General features: G+C 43.4%; 1 protein-coding gene across 5 annotated transcripts in view; it reads right to left on the bottom strand.

The window, feature by feature from the left end:
* The window catches only part of SGK3 (serum/glucocorticoid regulated kinase family member 3), a 150,741-nt gene extending 134,472 nt beyond the window's left edge, over positions 1-16,269 (bottom strand). For 3 of the 5 annotated variants that reach the window (XM_001161550.7, XM_063816351.1, XM_063816352.1), the window contains exon 1: positions 16,131-16,262. The gene's annotated coding sequence lies outside the window, so the exon portion shown is untranslated. Of the gene's footprint in view, positions 1-16,130 lie in introns of all 5 variants that reach the window. The other 2 variants (XM_063816348.1, XM_063816355.1) reach the window with 2 other exon arrangements.
* Positions 16,270-16,493: the final 224 nt, after the last annotated feature.

The raw sequence follows: 16,493 nt of genomic DNA, 5'->3' as shown, positions 1-16,493 counted from the left end.
CCTCAGTCTCCCAAAGTGCTGGGATTACAGGCATGAGCCACCCGTGCCCAGTCCAGATTTTTTTTTTTTTTTTAAGAGGCAGAGTTTCGCTCTGTTGCCCAGGCTGGAGTGCAGTGGTGTGATCATAGTTCACTGGGTGAACTCCTAGACCCAAGCAATCCTCCCACTTCAGCCTCCTGAGTAGCTAGGACTATAGGTACACACCACCACACCCAGCTATTTATTTATTTATTGTTGCTGTTCTTGTTGTTGTTGAGGTGGGGTCTCACTCTATTGCCCAGGCTTGTCCTGAACAGCTAGCCTCAAGCAATCCTCCCACCTTGGCATCCCAACAACAGGATATTTTTCATCAATATAAAGAAATGGCTGGGAGCAGTGGCTCACACCTGTAATCCCAGCACTTTCGGAGGCCAAGGTGGACGGATCATCTGAGGTCAGGAGTTCGAGACCAGCCTGGCCAACATGGTGAAACCCTGTCTCTACTAAAAATACAAAATTAGCTGGGCGTGATGGTGGGTACCTATAATCCCAGTGACTTGGAAGGCTGAGGCAGGAGAAATGCTTGAACCCGGGAGGTGGAGATTGTAGTGAGCTGAGATTTTGCCATTGCACTCCAGCCTGGGTGACAAAAGTGAAACTCCATCTTGGAAAAAAAAAAAAAAAAGAAATGAAGTACCACATGCTACAACATGGATAAGCTTTGAAAACATTATACTAAGTGAAAGAAGCCACTCACAAAAGATCATATATTGTATGATCACATTTTTTAAATAAAATGTCCAGACTAGGTGAATCTGCAGAGAAAGAAAGTAATTTGTCATTACTTGGGGCTGGTTGGAAGGAGAGATGGGAGTCACTGGACAGTGGGTCCAGAGTTTCTTTTGGGGATGATGAAAGTTCTGGAATTAGATAGTGGTGATGGCTGCATAGCTCTGTGACTAAACCACTGAATTGTGGTTTAAAAAGCAACTTTAATGGTATGTGAATTATATCTCAATAAAGCTGTTATTTTTAAGTGTTAAGTGTAAATTACTCTAGTGTATGCTGTGGGTTTATTCTGTCTTCTCCATTTACTATTTGTGACTTTTTACTTCTTTTTAAACTTTTCCAGTCATTTGAATTTTCTCAGCGTCTTTCTCACCATCTGTCTTAGTCCATTTGTGCTGCTATAACAGAATACCTGACACTGGGTAATTTATAAAGAACAGAAATTTATGTCTCACAGTTCTAGAGGCTGGAAAGTCCAAGATCAAGGTGCCAGCACCTGTTGAGGGCCTCTTGCTGTGTCCTTGAATGGAGGAAGGTAGAAAGGGCAAAAAGGACAAACTCTGTGTCCTCATATGGCAGAAAGCAAGAGAGGGCAAAACCACTCCCACTTTCATGACAGCATTCATCCATTTACGAAGGCAGAGTCCTGGTGAGCTAAACACCTCCCGAAAGGCCCCACCTCCCAATGCTGTTGCACTGGGGATTAAGTTTCCAACACATGCACTGTGGGAGACACATCCAGACCATACCACCATCTTTGCCCAGGATCATGATACTTTTTATTAAATAAGAGAATCATAGGATAATGTAGTATATAAGAATTCAGACCTGGCTCATGGTGGCTCATGCCTGGAATCCCAGCACTTTGGGAGGCCAAGGTGGGTGGATCACTTGGGCCCAGGAATTCAAGACCAGCCTGAGTAACACAGCAAAACCCTGTGTCTACAAAAAATACAAAAATTAGCCAGGTGGTGTGCACTTGTAGTCCCAGCTACTCCAGAGGCTTAGGTGGGAGGGTCACTTGAGCCTAGGAGATCGAGGCTGCAGTGAGCTGAGATTGAACCACTGCACTCCATCCTGGGCAACAGAGGAAGACCCTGTCTCAAAAAAAACAAAAAGGAATTCAGATCTAACATGTTCTATCATCTTTACTTGGTTAATAGGAACTTAGCTAACATGCAACAAAAATCAACAAAGTTATTGCTCTATTTCCATGGATTAATATAAGTGGTACTGGTTATCATTGTTAGGTTTTAGAATATGACAACAGTACTTGTTATCACTGGTAAAGTTCACTGGACATTGGTTACTAATAGCAAGAGTTTGACAGCTCTGCAGATAACAGCATAAGATATTCAAATTCTATAGGTTCAGGATTTAACACAATCAGCTTTTAAATCTTTTTTTTTTTTTTTTTTTTTTTTTTTTTTTTTAACAGACAGGGTCTTGCTCTGTCGGCTGGAGTGCAGCAGAGCAATCATGGCTCACTGTAACCTCAAACTCCTGAGCTCAAGCGATCCTCCCGCCTCAGCTTTCCAAATTGTTGGGGCTACAGTCACATGTCACCACACCCAGCTAAATGTAAAATATTTAGTCTTTTTCTATTAGGTATAAAATACATATTTAAAACATTTTAATCAGCTTTCTTCTTGAAATCTGGCACAAGTTTCTAGATTAAAACATTAATATGATTTCACAATGATAAAGTAAAAATGAAAGCCCATTTTCAAACTCATTTAACCACTGCCTCATCAGCAGATGGTACTATGGGTTATTTGTTAATAAATTCTGCCTGTTCTTTCGGATGAGGGGCTTTGAGAGGAGTCAGCTTTTACCCCCTTATCAGTTAACACAGGGGAACCTCGGTAAAGCCAGAGAGACCTATTCAGGTCAGCTCTGCCTCGTGTTGCCACAAACAGCAACCTTGGAAACCTCACTATGCTCAAGTGACTCATCTGCAAAATAAAACAACCTACCCATCCCACAGCGTTATTATGAGTATTTAAGAAAATAATGTCTCTAAAGCACCCAGCATACGGAAGAAACTCAATAAATATTAGTGTCTTTTTCTTTGTTCTCTGAGAGGTAAAATACAGGTCATATATGATAAAAACTACAAAAATCCTGATGAAAGAAAATATTTGGCTTAGCGTGTACAACTTGAAAAGGGCGCAATTATCTAAATACTAAAAGTAAACCAACCTTTATTTTCTAAAAGCACCAAACTCATATCATCTTAAGTAGGTAAATTATAACCATGATGGTAAGATACAAGATATCATGGGGAGAAGATAAACTGATGTTGCAGTAATTGCAATGGTATTATCTAAGAGTTTTTATTAGGAAACAACTGAGTATCCAGTTGGCAAAATACCGCAGATAATTTCAATTAAATGGTTCTTCCAATAAGCCAGCAATAATTTAAGGTTTGGCTGTATTTGCAGTATGAGAATTTCCTAATGGAAGGCTTCATAATGAATCTTAGTCACAGCATTTGAGAGTGCTGAAGGAGAACAAAGCCATGGCAAGGCGCCTGCAAATTACTACTGGTCCTTTGAGACTAGACTATACATGCATTCTTAAAAAAAAATTTAAAACACAACTTTACTAATGACTTTATATGGAAAAAGAACGCTAGATATATATAGATCTATTTTTTAAGTCAGGAAACTCCGGGACATGATTTTAAACATTATTTTAACAATGGGTTACATATTCACAGGGTTAAAAAAAAAAAACATAGTGAGAAGTCGGCTTCCCACCCACCCCTATCCACCCAGTTCTCATCCCCCACCCCAAAGAGATAAACACTGTCTTTTTTTTTTTTTTTCTGAGACAGTCTTACTCTGTCATCCAAGGCTAGGGTGCAGTGGCACCATCTCGGCTCACTGCAACCTCCATCTCCTGGGATCAAGCAATTCTCCCTGCCTCAGCCTCCCAAGTAGCTGGGATTACAGGCGCCCACCACTGTGCCCAGTTAATTTTTTTGTTTTGTTTTGTTTTTGAGACGGAGTCTCACTCTGTCGCCCAGGCTGGAGTGCAGTGTCACGATCTCGGCTCACTGCAAGCTCCGCCTCCTGGGTTCACGCCATTCTCCTACCTCAGCCTCCTGAGTAGCTGGGACTACAGATGCCCGCCACCACACCCGGCTAATTTTTGTATTTTTAGTAGAGATGGGGTTTCACCATGTTAGCCAGGATGGTCTCGATCTCCTGACCTTGTGATCCGCCCGCCTCGGCCTCCCAAAGTGCTAGGATTACAGGTGTGAGCCACCGTGCCCGGCCAATTTTTGTATTTTTAGTAGAGACGGGGTTTCGTCATATTGGCCAGGCTGGACTCGAACTTCTGACTTCAGGTGATCCACCTGCCTTGGCCTCCCAGGCATGAGCCACCATGCCAAACCAAAATGCCAATTTCTTATGTGTCCTTCCAGAGTCCCTTTACATGTAGTCAAGCAAAACATAATCTTATTTTTTCCTTGTCTTTCTACACAAAAGGTAGCATTTCATACACAATGTTCTGCATCTCACAGGCAATTTTTTAATCCTAACATGTCCAGTGAAAGCAATAAATAATTTCAGTGGGAGAAAGACTTTAGTTTACACTTCAGTGGACTGTATTTTTATTTTTTATTAGTTTTTATTTATTTTCTTGAGACAGAGTATTGCTCTGTCACCCAGGCTGGAATGCAGTGGCACGATCTCAGCTCACTGCAACCTCCACCTTCCAGGTTCAAGCAATTTTCCTGCCTCAGCCTCCCAAGTAGCTGGGACTACAGGTGTCCGCCACCACACCCGGCTAATTTTTGTATTTTTAGTAGAGACGAGGTTTTACCATATTGGCCAGGCTGGTCTCAAACTCCTGACCTTATGATCAGCCTCCCAAAGTGCTGGGATTACAGGCGTGAGCTGCCGCGCCCAGCCTTAGTGGACTTTTAAAAGGAGAAATAGGCTGGGTATGGCGGCTCACGCCTGTAATCCCAGTGTTTTGGGAAGCTGAGGCAGGAGGATAGCTTGAGGCCAGGAGTTTGAGACTAGCCTGGGCAACAGGATCCTCACTAGACCCTGTCTCTAGAAAAAATATTTAAAAATAGCTGGGCATGGTGGCATGAGCCTGTAGTCCTAATAAAAAAATTAAAAGGAAGACTAGAAATAAATGATGTTAATGTTAGCAAAAGTCAGAAATAATAGAAATATAAAGGGAAGACAAAGTTCAAAGAGAAAAGGGGGTGCAGTCTAATAAATCTTAAAAACTTTTCTCTGCTAAAACATTGGACTATCTTGTCTTTCATCAGTAAAAAAATCTCCTTACAGATACACAAAAAATTAAACCAAATATTGGTGAGAAGAGAGAGGGGGATAAAAAAAGATCAATTAGAAATGAGAGAAAGGTACTTGTGTCAGAATGGACTAAATTGTCAACTGTGTACAACTACAGACATGTAGAATTACAAAACATGAGAGCTATTTTTAACAAATTATAACAGTTGGGCAAAGTGGTTCATGCCTATAATCCCAGCACATTGGGTGGCTAAGGATGTGGGTACACTTGAGCCCAGGAGTTTGAGAGCAGCCTGGGCAACATGGTGAGATCCCATCTCTACAAAAAATAAACAAAATTAGCTGGGTGTGGTGGTACATGCCTGTATTCCCAGCTACTTGGGAGGCTGGGGTGGGAGGATTGCTTGAGCCTGGGAGGTTGAGGCTGCAGTGTGTTAAGATTGCACCACTGCACTCCAGCTTACGTGACAGAGGAAGACTTTTTTCTTTTTTCTTTTCTTTCTGAGACGGAGTTTCGCTCTTGTTGCCCAGGCTGGAGTGCAATGGCGTGATCTTGGCTCACCACAACCTCTGCCTCCCGGGTTCAAGCGATTCTCCTGCCTCAACCTCCCGAGTAGCTGGGATTACAGGCATGAGCCACCATGCCTGGCTAAATTTTTTTGTATTTTTAGTAGAGACAGCATTTCACCTGTCAGGCTGGTCTCGAACTCCCAACCTCAGGTGATCCACCTGCCTCAGCCTCCCAAAGTGCTGGGATTACAGGCGTAAGTCGCTGTGCCCAGCCGACTCTTTTACAAAAAAAAAAAATATATATATGTATATATATATATATATACACACACACAAAATCTTACTTCTGAATGTTTATTAACAATGGTACCTGATATAGTTTGGATATTTGTTTCTGCCCAAATCTCATGTTGAACTGTAATCTCCAATGGTGGAGATGGAGTCTGGTGAAAGGTGTTTGGATCATGGGGCAGATCCCTCATGGCTTGGTGCTGTCTTCACCACAGTGAATTATTTAAAAGTGTGTGGCACCTTCACCTCACCACTCTTGCTCTTGCTCCTGTTCTCGCCACGTGATGTCCCTATTCCCCCTTCGTGTTCTGCAATGATTGCAAGCTTCCTGGGGCCTCCCCAGAAGCAGATGCTTCCTGTACAGCCTGCAGAACCATGGGCCAATTAAACCTCTTTTCTTATAAATTACTCAGTCTCAGGTATTTTTTTATAGCAATGCAAGAACGACCTAATACAGTACCAGTTTAAATAAGTAAATGATATAGCACTTTCATGTCTAAGCCATCATCAATTTTAGCACCATGTTGTTGGGAGGCTGAATAAAAACATCTTTTCAGAGGCTGGGCATGGTGGCTCACACCTGTAATCCCAGCAATTTGGGAGGCCAAGGTGGGCATATCACGAGGTCAGCAGATCGAGACCATCCTGGCTAACATGGTGAAACCCCATCTCTACTAAAAATACAAAAATTAGCCAGGCGTGGTGGCAAATGCCTGTAGTCCCAGCTACCTGGGAGGCTAAGGCAGGAGAACCGCTTGAACTCGGGAGGTAGAGGTTGCAGTGAGCCAAGGTCGTGCCACTGCACTCCAGCCTCGGTGACAGAGTGAGACTTCATCTCAAGAAAACAAAAAACAAGAAAAACAAAAACAAAAACATCCTTACAAAAGCTTTTCCAATAATGTTTATGAGAAAATAAGCCTTTACTCTCAGTGCAGCTTAAGTAGCTATTGTCTCGGTGCGGAGCTTCCTATACCATCTGGCCCACGCACCTTTACAGGCGAGCTGAAGTTGGTATGCAGTCAGTTTCCAGGGCCTGATCCTCTATCCCTAACTCTTGTAAGAGTCTCCAGCAGGGACCTAGCATTCCTGAACCAGTATTGCTTCTTCTGTAAGTCCCAAGGATCTGATCCAAGCTCTCACCAGTGTATATCTCTACTGATAAAAATCTGGAAGGAAGTGGTTGGGAATCCTGACATACCACTTCTCAAAGATTGCTAACCTTTGGCCCAAGATACCCTTCTTAGTCTTTAACTTACTTGAAAACAAAAAGGTTATTTTAAAGCCTGATAGAACTTTGCATATATTTTCTAAAAGGAACAGTGGTCATATCTGAGAGTTAGCTTTCAAGACCAAAACGTTCTATTCAACCCATAACATGACTGTCATCTTTAACTGGGGGGAAAAAAATAGCACAAAACAATGCTGTTGCAATGATAGGAGCAAAAAAAAAAATTATAAATAGCTTTAAATTTTATAGTTCATGCCAATGCTTAAGGAAAAAGAGCTTATTTAGAGAAGAGGAGGTGGGTGTGGACTTCTGTGGATATTTTGAAAGGAATTACTAGGTATTCTCAAGGGCTTCAAAGGTTGAAACCACTAGTTCTTTATAATGTCTATGTTTCTTCCCAAACTAAAAGCTTTCCTTTTCCTTATTAAAGGCCTGCTCTTAAATGTATTACCGTGATTAGTATCCATTTTGCTTAAGACCAACATGAAGAGAGTGGGATAGAGAAAAGACAGAACTTTTCTTAATGCAAGAGGTGGAAGAAGAGAAGAAAAGAACAAGGTTTATAAAGGAGAGCAAACTCTCAGAGAGCAGGGGAGGCCACAAAGGGTGCAGGAGCCCACAGCTGCTGTAGACTGTGTGTTGTAGATTGTGTACTCACACCTTGGGGGAAGAAAAGGGGATGGATGGAGAGATGTCAGCACAGACCGATGCTATCTGGAAAGACTGGTGGCTTTAGTATGTGAAGAGGGAGCTGTGTGCATGAAATTATACTAAGTCAAGTGTTACTGACTCTGAGACAGCCTATGATAGGATCACAAGAAACTTCAAGGTCACCTATTCCCACTATTGGTGGTGGTGCTGTTTAAACCAATTATACTATAAACAATGTACTCATTATTAGACGAGTATTTCAAAACATCTCAAGTTCAACTGTTCTAATTTCTTTTTTGTTTGTTTTGTTTGTGAGACAGGGTCTCACTCTGTCACCCAAGCTGGAGTACAGTGACATGATCCCAGCTCACTGAAACCTCCGCCTCTGCAGCTCAAGCAATCCTCCCACCTTAGCCTTCCCAGTAGCTGGGGCCACAGGTGTGTGCCACCACACCTGGCTAATTTTATATCTATATATATATATATAATTTTTTTTTTTGAGACAGAGTTTTGCTCTTGTCACCCAGGCTGGAGTGCAGTGGTGCGATCTTGGCTCACTGCAACCTCCACCTCCCGGGTTCAAGTGATTCTCTTGCCTCAGCCTCCCAAGAAGCTGGGATTACAGGCACCCACCACCATGTCCAGCTAATTTTTGTATTTTTAGTAGAGAAAGGGTTTCACCATGTTGGCCAGGCTGGTCTCAAACTCCTAACCTCAGGTGATCCACCCGCCTTGGCCTCCCAAAGTGCTGGGATTACAGGCGTGAGCCACTGTGCCTGGCCCAATTTTTTATATTTTTTGTAGAGACTAGGTTTCACCATGTTGCCCAGGTCAGTCTCAAACTCCTGAGCTCAAGCGATCTGCCCACCTCAACCTCTAAAAGTGCTGGGGTTACGGGCATGAGCTACCATGCCAGTTGTTCTAATTCCTAACTGAAATTTAGAACAGCCACTTTTTCCTTGGTTCAAGTCAATTATTTCTGCTTCTCCTTTAGTGATTACAATCAATTACATGTGAACATCCTATCATTTCTCTTCTTAAATATCTTGTATCTTAGATGAACTTATAATACGAATATTGATGGACTCTCATTAGAAGAACATGCGCTTTATGTTAATTTGGATGGATTTGTCAGTCTATCCACACACCCTCATTCCCTTTATGAGCGGTAGTATAAATTTCCAAGAGTGTTAGCCAGGGCTGGGGCATGGCAGGTGGCCAGGAAACAGTAAAATAACTGGTTCAAAGGTGCATGGAATCTGTGACATTGGCTGGCTACGTAAGTGTGATTCTCTAACCAACAAAGCAAGCCTGTATAAGAGAAACTTTTAAAAATGGCATTGAAGATATGCACATGCACACACAAATAAAAGCCTAGAAGGATATACTCTAAAATGCTAATAGTGGCTTGCCAATGAGCGATAGATTTACTGGTAATTCTTATTTTCTCTATTTCTTCTTTTATTTGTCCAAAAAAGTATTACTTTGGTGATTTAAATATATTTTAAAAGACTCAAAATGGTAAATATGTCAGCAATAGAAATAACAGAAAATTGATAATCAATTATAAAGCGGAATACTATGCAGCTATCAAAACTAACGCTATAGATCTATAGATGTCTATATATAGTGTTAAATAAGAAACAGGATGGGCACAGCACAGTGGCTGACATCTGCAATTCCAGCACTTTGGGAGGCAGAGGCAGGAGGATTACTTGAGTCCAGGGGTGAGAGACCAGTCTGGGCAATATAGTAAGACCTTGTCTCTATTAAAAATTAAAAAGAATTAGCTGGGTATGATGGCACACACCAGTACTCAGGAGGCCAAGGCAGGAGGATTGCTTGAACCTTAGAGGTCGAAACTGCAGTGGGTCACAATCGTGCCACTGCATTCCAGCCTGGGAGATAGACTAAAACCCTGTCACAAAAGAAACAAACAAACAAATAAATAAAAGAAAAAAACAAAACAACAAATTGTGTAAAACAATCCCCATTTAAAAAAAAAAACTCTTGTGTACGTATATAGGTACACAAATTTATGTAAGCATGAAAAAAGTTTAGAAGGGTATAAAAACAGCAGCAGCAGTAGTTATCTCTGTAGATAAAATTAGAGTGGAGAGGAGGTATTTTTTTATTACATATGCTTCTCAATTGCTTGAATTTAAGAGCATACATACTTTTTTATTGGGGGGGGGGATAGGGTCTCAATCTGTCACCTAGGCTGGAGTGCAGTGGCACAACCATAGCTCACTGTAACACTGAATTCCTGCGCTCAAGCAATCCTCCCACCTCAGCCTTGTATACCTTTACAATTTAAAATTTAGAAAATGGAAGACAAAACTAAAATTAAAATGGGGGGGGGAAGATGCATGTGTTTTCTCAGGAAACTAAGAATGTGATTCCAAAATTCTCTTTGAGCTGGTCATATATAAAACATACATGTGGCCAGGCACGGTGGCACACACCTGTAATTCCAGCATTTTGGGAAGCTGAGGTGGGCGGATTATCTGAGGTTGGGAGTTTGAGACCATCCTGACCAACATGGAGAAATCTTGTCTCAACTAAAAATACAAAATTAGCTGGGCGTGGTGGCACACATCTGTAATCCCAGCTACTCAGGAGGCTGAGGGAGGAGAATCACTTGAACCTGGGAGGCAGAGGTTGCAGTGAGCCAAAATCGTGCCACTGCACTCCAGTGGGAACAACACAGTGAGAGTTTGTCTCAAAAAAAACAAACGAAACAAAACAAAAACTACATACGTGTGCATTAGATTCTATAGACTATATACTGGTCATACACACACACACACACACACACGTAATATATATGTGTGTGTATATATACACACATATATATATTTATCTGCATGTATAGATGCTGAGTTGGAAATCGAATCTTTTTAAGTTAACCTCTATCTATTTTTGGTTAGAAAATAGGGAGGTAGCCTGGGAGCGGTGGGTCATGCCTGTAATCCCAGCACTTTGGGAGGCCGATGTGGGCAGATCACTTGAGGTCAGGAGTTTGAGACCAGCCTGGCCAACATGGTGAAACCCTGTTTCTACTAAAAATACAAAATTAGCCAGGTGTGGTGGTAGGCGCCTGTAGTCCCAGCTACTTCGGAGGTTGAGGCAGGAGAATCGCTTGAACCCCAAAGGCGGAGGTTGTAGTGAGCCGAGATCATGCCATTGCACTCCAGCCTGGGTGACAGAGTGAGACTCCATGTCAAAAAAAAAGAAAAAAAAATAGGGAGGTCAATAACTAGAGTAGGCCGGGCGCAGTGGCTCACGCCTGTAATCCCAGCACTTTGGGAGGCCAAGGCGGGTGGATAACTGAGGCCAGGAGTTCGAGACCAGCCTGGCCAACACAGTGAAACCCACCTCTACCAAAAATACAAAAACAATCAGCTGGGCATGGTGGCGCACAACTGTAGACCCAGCTTCTCAGAAGGCTGAAGCACGAGAATCGCTTGAACCTGGGAGGTGGAAGTTGCAGTGAGCTGAGATCATGCCACTGTACTCCAGCCCGGGCAAGACAGCGAGATTCTGTCTCAAATAATAATAATAATAATAGTAATAATAAATTAAAAACAGAACTAGAATAGTAAAGTTCCTTCTCATTTTCAAACTTATGAAGCACCACTGTACTTGAATATGTTTCATTCAGCAGTCTGTAGACTGGCTAATCAGTGAGTCCTACTTTTGTATATGAATATATTACATATGAAATCCAGTTTTCTTTTCTTTTCTTTTTTTTTTGGGAAGGAGTCTCACTCTGTTGCCCAGTCTGGAGTGCAGTGGTGCGATCTCGCTCACTGCAACCTCTGCCTCCCGGGTTCAAGCCATTCTCCTGCCTCAGCCTCCCCAGTAGCTGGGATTACAGGCATGCGCCACCATCCCCAGCTAATTTTGTATTTTTAGTAGAGACGGGGTTTCTCCATGTTGCCTAGGCTGGTCTCAAACTCCTGACCTCAGGTGATCCACCAGCCTCAGCCTCCCAAAGTGCTGGGATTACAGGCGTGAGCCACCACGCCCAGCCTTTTTTTTTTTTTTTTAGATAAAGAGTTTCACTTTTGTTGCCCAGGCTAGAGTGCAATGGCACGATCTTGGCTCACTGAAACCTCTACCTCCTGAGTTCAAGAGGTTCTCCTGCCTCAGCCTCCCAAGTAGCTGGGCTTACAGGCATGCGCCACCATGCCCAGCTAATTTACGTATTTTTTTTTTTTAGTAGAGACAGGGTTTCGCCGTGTTGGCCAGGCTGGTCTCGAACTCCTGAACTCAGGTGATCCGCCCACCTTGGCCTCCCAAAGTGCTGGGATTACTGGTGTGAGCCACCGTGCCTGGCCTCTACATTTTAATTATCTGCCAACAAGCTCACTTAGTGGCTTGAAGAAAGCTACCTACAAGAACACTTCTGCACTTGATGGTACGAAGTAACTCTGCCCACCAATATCACATCATGCCAAGACATGTTTCTAGTTCTTCTCAAACTTTCATTTCATATAGGTCTTTCCTATATGTATGGCCCTGTTAGGAGAAGCACAGCTGCACTGCACTGGAATCCTCTGCCACAAGACCTCACTAACATCACTTACTTCACACACATCTCCATTTTCCATCTTACATATTATCAGTCCCTCATCCTCTAACAATTCCCCTTGTATCTTCATGTTTCTTTCAGTCACCCCCAACCCCCCCGCCCAAAGAAAGGAGATTTTGGTTTAGCGTAATAGAAGAACAGTGGCCACAAGGAGGTGAACTTAGGCAGGTTTTCAGGACTTTCTCCAATTTCTCAAGACCTTTACTATTTCTCCAAAGGCAAGGATACTGCACACTGCCCTAATTCCCTTTGAAAACCCTCTGGCTCAGCTTCAGACAGCCAATACAATTTTACTGGGTGACGCTTTGAATTGGCCTTCAACATCTGATTTCCACATTGTCTTCCTCGGCAATGACAACTGAAAGTTAGCATTGAGTTAAAACTACTTTGACGTGAACTACAAGATGTGGAAGTAGCACCTCTTAGATTTACCACTTTTCTCCATGATACTGGGCAGGGGAGAGTGAAATGAGAGCAAAGTCTCCACCATGAGAAATGGAAAAGGTAAAGGAAAACAGAGACACTGAGTCGCTTAAAATAATATGGGAGCTGTTACATCTGTCAGGAATAACACGTTACATAATTTGAGTTTCATGAATCAGCAGTTTAGTCAGTAATTTACATTAATTTTTTTCAAAAAGAGAAAACATGAGAACTGGAAAAGGTAAAGTGGTTTCTGAAACAAGGCAGGTTTCAAAGGTATTTTATTCCACTCCCACACAGAAGAACGTTGACAGGCAGATGACTCAGTCTGGCTTCATTAAGGGTTTCTTACTGCCTAATACACCTCATGGGAAAGGCCATCCCATCTCTCATCTCTCCCTGATAACTCTTCTCAATTCCTCCTGCCAGGTAATGGCCATATTATCCCCTCTAATTGAAGGTTATCCACCTGGAAATCACATACTTTAGGTACCAAGGGCTATACTTAAAGCATATAAATAGTTGAGGAATTTTGTGTGTGTTTTTAAAGACCCTTTATGCTAAAGTCATTGCAACATTTCAATAAAACACATAGTTTTATTTCAAAAATATTTACAATACCTATGATCATTGAGTTTGAACTTGATCATAAATCTAAGTAGTTTAGAAAGATAAGAAAGCTGTGGCCAGGCACGGTGGCTCACGCCTGTAATCCCAACACTTTGGGAGGCCAAGGCAGGCTGATCATGTCAGGGGTTTGATAACAGCCTGGCCAACATGGTGAAACCCTGTCTCTACTAAAAACACAAAAATTAGCCGGGTATGGGGGCATGCACCTGTAGCCCCAGCTACTCGGGAGGCTGAGGCAGGAGAATCGCTTGAACCCGGGAGGCGGAGGTTGCAGTGAGCCTAGGCTACGCCATTGCACTCCAGCCTGGGCAACAGAGCAAGACTCTGTCTCAAAAAAAAAAAAAAAAAAAAAAAAAAAGAAGGAAAGCTGTCAACATAAACATAAATACCATGTGTCCGTTATAAACTCTCAAAACCAGAGAAAAAAGGTAGGATGAAAAAAATACCCAACCTATTTTCTTTTTCAAAAACCAGAGGTGGCAAATCTTAAGAAATAAGTCCAAAGGGATTCCCATCCTTTTTGTAGAAAATGTGCTGTATTAGATACTGTCTGAAATAAGAGAGGCATTGGATTAGGCCTGGAAATCTCTCAGGCATAAATCAATTACTACGGTATTTTGAGAGACATGTTTTGAAAGAGCAAGAAGCCATTTGGAGTCATTCATTCCACAGATGTTTATTACAGGCCTGCACGTGCCAGGCACTGTCCACACACCTGCCCTCCATTCAAGCTCTGCCTCTCATCTGCTGTACAATCCAGGCTAAAGCACTTTAACATTTCCATGCCTCAGTTTCTTCATCCGTAAAAACAGGTAATAAAAAGTAGTTAAGAGATCAACCATACAAGATCTCTCTGAAGGGTAAAGGAGTATGTCTGGAAGCACTTTGTAAGCCATGAAAATGCTAGGGGTCATCCGACTAAACTGAATTCACAAATGACACTAATGCCTGTTGTGTCATAAATTATTAATATATCAGAGGAACATGAGCCTTCTTGCTTCAAGAGACACTTCATAATCCTATTAAATAAGGCTTATCGGCTCACTTAATCATCTCTCTGAAAAGAAATATATGAGAGAGAGATAAGGGAGGGGGGCACAGAAAGGGAGAGAGGGAGTCAGAATGCAGATTTTGACATTGCATTCATAGTCACCATAATAACAAGAATCATGTCTATCTTAGTCACCACATTGGGTCTCTAATGGTGCACATTTGAAGAGGGCATGTTATTCTGAAAAAATATTCTCTGCATATCTGCAAATCACAAAAGGTACACCTATGAGGCTGACCTACCAATTCAATGTTTCCAAGAGCAAATAGCAGTAAAATTACAAAACGTTATTTGTTATGTTGATGTGTGCAAAAAAAATGTTCTATTTTATAGTACATTTCAAGTTCAATCTGACCCTCATATCTAAACTATGTCATATAAATAATGTCATATAAACAGTGTCGAACAGATCAGGAACAAAGCTCTTTTCAAAAACAAAAGTAGGCTCCATGCAGTGGCAGTTAAAGAAGGGGAAGTTCTGGTGTCTCCAGAGTTAGCCGATGGGCACAACGGCAGTTGGAAGAGACCATGTTACACAAGTCATTCAGGTTCTGGCCAACATCTGCTTTGAACAGGTCGCATTCCCGGGAGCTCCAGGCTCCCTTACCCCAGGGAAATGCAGGGGTGGTGGCTTGTCTTACAGAAGTGGTAGCCAAGGGGACCAGAAGGCACACCCGGTGCTAAAACATGCCTAAAACTTCCTCTAATGTTTACAGCTCTTCCAATGACATTTGGGGAACTAAAGTATGGATAGCCTCTTCATTGCTAGAACCGCTATAATATGATGAGTTAAGAATTTGATTTAATATTTATAAAGAACTTAGAAAGAGCCCAGCGCATAGTAACGGCTATGTAAGTGTTTGGTAAATAAAAAAGGCACCTCCCAGATTGGCTGGGTGAAGTCTCAATCTGGTGAGAAGGGAGAGAATCAAAATACACAACAGTCTATTTTTCACTTTGACAAAGATTTAGAAATTACAGTGCTCTGTATTTATTTTGCACCCAAGTGCACCCTAAGTAGTCTCTGGTGCAGGACTGAAATTCTACTCATGGTTCAGAAGTCACTGTGCACAACTCAATGAAAGCGTTTTAAGTTTCAAGAGATGATTCCTTTCTCTTTTCTCTTTCCAAGTAACGATGACTAAAAATGACAGAATCTAAAAATCTCAAAGCACTTCTAGTGGGTACATTCCAAAGCTAAAACTGTGAGAATTAACAGGGCCAGATTCACTTGAAGAGACGTAAGGGTTCAAATTACAGAGAACTTAAAAGACGCAACGTATTAAGGTCTCTTACTACAGATCCGCTGACAACAGGTTAAACGATTCCATCCACCCCACTCTGGCGGCTGCCCCCTCCCCGACCCTCGCAGGTGACCTGCACCCACTTTCGACCTCAGATAGGGTCTCCCTGCTCGGCGTTCCCAGTTCCTCCAGGCTCGGCGGCTGCGTGGGGGTTAACAATGTCCAGCCACCGACGCCCCTTGGGCGTTTAGGAATCTCGAGGCAGGATCTGAATTCACCTCGTGGAAACAAAGACCACAAACTCTCCGGGAGCCGGGGGCTGGGCGGAGGTACGGCTTTTTCCGAGGACAGGCAGCGGCCGAGGCCCGGGCAGCCCTCGCCCCGCCCCGTCTCCTCCCGTCCCGGGCCGCCGTCGGAGTCCCGGGCGCGCGGACCCTCCCGCCGGCCCCGCACCTACCTGGCCCCGCGGTGCTGCTCCCGGCGCGGCGGGCGCGGAGCCGAACGCACTGCGCTTCCTCCTTCCCGGCAGGGCCGCCGGGCGCCGGCGTTTCCTCCTTGACGCGTCACGGCCGCTGGCGGCTCCTCCCGCGGAGCGCGCGGGAGGCCGAAGACAGCCGGGGAAGGCGCCGGATCCCAGCAGAGGGCAGCCCGTGCGGGGAGGGGCTGCAGGCTGCGTCCCGCTCAGGCCTCCGAGGAAACCCGCGCTCCTCTCTCTTCCCCGAGGACCCCCGCGAAAGGCCGGGCCGCGGTACGCCGTCTGCCCCCGTCACGCGCTGTGCAAAGTTCAAGAGGACACAGTGGGTCCTGTCTGGAGTCACAG

Source organism: Pan troglodytes, chromosome 7, assembly GCF_028858775.2.
Source record: "Pan troglodytes isolate AG18354 chromosome 7, NHGRI_mPanTro3-v2.0_pri, whole genome shotgun sequence".
Taxonomy (NCBI): Eukaryota; Metazoa; Chordata; class Mammalia; order Primates; family Hominidae; genus Pan; species Pan troglodytes.
The sequence above is the reverse complement of the archived record's forward strand: the minus strand, read 5'-3'. Positions and strand labels throughout refer to the sequence as shown.